General features: G+C 29.3%; 1 long non-coding RNA gene across 1 annotated transcript; it reads left to right on the top strand.

The window, feature by feature from the left end:
* The first annotated feature begins 2,194 nt into the window (after positions 1-2,194).
* LOC121209964 (uncharacterized) lies at positions 2,195-2,886 on the top strand. The gene is made up of 2 exons (XR_005905219.1): positions 2,195-2,462; positions 2,805-2,886. It is a non-coding gene; the product is annotated as an uncharacterized lncRNA (long non-coding RNA).
* Positions 2,887-4,120: the final 1,234 nt, after the last annotated feature.

Genomic DNA, 4,120 nt, shown 5'->3' with positions numbered 1-4,120 from the left:
TTTGATAAAAAAACAACATATAGTTATTTTTCAATTTGTTTGTTGTTTTAATATTTATTTTAATATAATTTTTAATTTATTTGTTATTTTAATATATGTTTTAATGTTTGTATTTGATATATTATATCTTTAAAATTTGTTTTATATAATAAAATAATTTTAAAAAAGTTTAATACAAGCCAGAACCGAGTTGGCTCGAGTTTAGCATCTATAATCCGAATTGTACTTGAAAAAAAATTTAAGCTTATTTTTTGGGCCAAACTGAACCCAAACATAAAAACAAGTTTAAAATTCTGTTATGGCCTGGCCCGCCATGATCAATGTTGAAACCACTATCAGATCGAGTTTTGGAAAATGGGAGTCGCCACCAATCTTTTTGGGTGTGATTGGATCACCTTTAAAACATTTTGTTTTAAAATCATTAGTTTTGGTCCACGAAATAAAAGAACGTACGAGGAAGGATTAGCACCCTCGTAACGCCCAAAAATTGGAACCTAATTGATTATCAAATGTCTTTAATGTCGAAAGAAAAAAAAAATTAAGATGTAGTCCTCTTTAAAATATTTTAACTTTGAAAATTGGGATTCACTAGCGTCAAAGTATTGACATTAAGTTATCCCTTTTTTTAAATTCCTATCTCGAAACAGCAAAACGCTATATTCAATAACTTAGGACATATTGCTTTGAAATTCCAAGATAGTGGCTTGCATTTAGAAAACCTCTAAAAACTTAGAAGGGTACTTAATTATTCGAATTCAACGAGAAAAGTGGCAACCCAATAAGTTAGGGCACTGCTTTCTCGAAATTTTCAAACACCAAGCATTGCCTTATTTGCAAAATATCTTATTTCGAGGTAACAAATAAATGAATAAAACGAATAAAAAGATAATAACAAATAAGCTAGGAAATATTTGAGATTAAAAAAAACTAGTAATAAATAAACAATCATTATGTAAGACTAAAGAATGATAGTATAGTGAAGATAATAATAATATTAATAGTAATAATACAAATAAAAATTTTGGAATGATGTGTGAAATTATATATATGTATGTGAATATATAGATAAGTAAACAATATATATAGTGAGTGAAGAGTAAAAGGTAAAATAAGTGTATTTAAAGAGTAATGGGTAAAAATATAATAATAGTGTAATAGTAGCAATAACATAATAGTATTAGAAATATACGATATATAATATTTAAGGTAAATACATAATATATACATATTAGAAATAATCATACTATTAGAAACAACTATTAATAATACTACATAAATAGATATATAGTAGTAGCATATACATGATATAGTTAAAAAATATATAAAGTAAGATAATATGGGAAATAAAAAATATATATAAACGATATAATATTAGGGCATATGCAAAACAATAAAAATACAATATTAAAAGATATATATAATGTATACATAATATAATATTAAAATATTTACATGGTATATACATAATAATGTAAAAAATAAACTATTAGTAATATTATAAATATATACATATAGTAGTAATAATAATATAAAGGTATTTCATATAAACAGGTATGCACGTGAAAAAAAAAGAAAAGAGAAAAATAATAATTACAAAAGTATGAAATCAAAATAATATGTAGAAACATGTTTATTCTAAAAAGAATAACTGAAACTTAATTGAGAGAAGAAACAAAATCCAAGAGATAACTTACAAGTAAAACAAATTATTGAAACAGAATTTTGGGCTAAAATTAATTGCGTATAAATGTCCGAGATCTAAAATTAAAAATGCCCCAAATCTTAAAATACCGCGCAAAGGGGGCAAATTGAAATAGCACACAGACTGCAGGGCCAATTTAAAATAATATAAAACTTAAATATGGCCCGATTGAAGGCTAGCACAAAGGAGGAGACAAATTGCGCAAATTACCCAATTAAAGGTAACATGCATGGTCTCAAGCAAAAAAGTTGATTCCACTCCCCCATGCTACTTTGTTTTATTATTAATTAAAACTACTCCCCATACTATTTTGTTTTATTATTAATTAAAACCATTCCCCCATACTATTATTTTGTTTTTATTATTAATTAAAACCATACTTTATTTTCTCTTTTTTTATTATAAAAAAACCTTTTTTTTAAGAAAAAAACAACAACAAAAAAGAGTTAAAACACCACCTTACCACCCTACATTCATTTTTCAAAATAGAGAGAAGGCTTTCAACTCTCTCAACCCTTCCCCTCCTCCGGTCATCAGACCAGCCATCAACCGTCACGCCGGTCACCGGCCACCGACGGCGGCGGCGCCGTCCACGGTGACCAAAAAAATCTTCTGAGGCCCTTTTTCGCTTCTCTTCTCGAGTAGAGCCCGGATTTAGGGTTAAAATGACCCTAGAACTCAAGAATCCATTCGGTTTCCGGCCACCGATCCTCGGCGATGGCTTCTTCGGTCGTCCACGATGTTGGAAAACTGAACACTGGTAAGACCCTCCCTCTTTCCCTTTTTTTTATATTTTTTACAAGTTTTTTTCTTTGTTAAAAATATTTGTAAAATAGATAAAACGAACGAATAGAAAGAAGATCAAAAAAAATAAAAATATGGACAAACACCTTTTGAACTTGTTTTCTCCTTTTGATTTCTCCCAAAAGTCTCTGTAATACAACCCCCTCTAATACAATCTCTTCTCTCCCCAAAATACAATCGATTCTTCCTCAAAATACCATCGATCCCCCCTCTTACAATCGGTTCTAGTATGGCCTTTATAGCCATTTACAAACTTTATTATATATATTTGTTATCTTTTCTTCTTCTTGTATGGCAGGCAAACGGTGGTGGAGGCATGTGCCACTTGGTAGTGGTTGGAAGTGGGTGGTTGAGGCTTGCGGCTAGAGTTTCTAATTTTCAAAAATAGGTTGTGAGCTAGGGTTTCTAAGCTTTTGGACTTCTTTTAGGTTTTAATTTTTGGGTTGTAATTAGGTTGGTAGCTTTGTTTGTAAATGGACTTTTAATGGACATTTTGATTTTTATTTTATTTTTTTTTAAAATTTAGTTTATTTATTTTAAGGCCCGGGCAAAATATGAGTTCTACAATCAGCTCTAGTGTCTTATCCCAAATCATTTTGTTCTTTTGCTTTACTGGCAAAGTTCATCCGAGTAGGAATTCATGAAATTATATGGAGAAAGTAAATGACACATAATCTAAACATGAATGACACCTTATGTCTCATCCCAAATCATTTTGTTCTTCTATTTTACTTAAAAAATATTATTTGAATAGGAATTTATGGAATTGTGTTAAGAAGAACAACTCCAATTAAAAAATATTTTTAAATGTTTATTTAATAATTCGTACAAATATCATATGGTGAAGGACCCAAAACAAGGATTGAACGCATGTATAGGTCCTTTATCGCATGATATTTTTAAGGTGGTTTGTGTTAGTTATTTTATTGACTAGTCCAATCAAGTATGAAATGAGGACCTTGTTCGGGTAAATAATAAGTGTCAGAGTTGTATGACTCGAATCTCATTTGATCTGATCTGAAAAGTTTGAGGTACAACTCACTTGTTAAAGAAATAAAATAGAGGAACAAAATTAGGGATATGTGAGGGCTTAGGACCAAGGGCCGGAGACCTTACCGCACAAGTTGAATTCGTATAGAACCATATTTCTTCTATTAGACAGGTTGTTTAACCCTTAAAAACTGCGCATAGCCGTAAACCTCTTATATTATTATTTTTCAATATTAGTGAATTTTTCCTTCTCTATCTATAATTTTTCCAATAAGAATTTTTCACGTAAAATTTGCAAGACAGGTCGAATGAGATGGTTTGATATTTTAAATTAAACCCATTCCATTTTAAATAATAATAATAATAATAATAATAATAATAATAATAATAAACGTTATTGGGGAAGTAATTTTGGACATTGTTTAGCACTGCATCAAATCTTTCAAGCCAAACCAGCATTTTAATCCAAAAGCAACAGAAGCAATACTAATTCGTTAATTCAAACTGTTTTTCCAAGTCATAAAAGTTCTAACTTATCAAAAACTGGTTTGGGTGTCAAATTGTCCCTCATTTATATTAATTGAAAATTATGAATGTGATTTTTATATTCAAATTAAGTCTTAC

The sequence above is a fragment of the Gossypium hirsutum genome, chromosome A02 (assembly GCF_007990345.1).
Source record: "Gossypium hirsutum isolate 1008001.06 chromosome A02, Gossypium_hirsutum_v2.1, whole genome shotgun sequence".
Lineage (NCBI taxonomy): Eukaryota > Viridiplantae > Streptophyta > Magnoliopsida > Malvales > Malvaceae > Gossypium > Gossypium hirsutum.
Note: the sequence above shows the minus strand (reverse complement) of the source record. Positions and strands in the feature narration are given on the sequence as shown.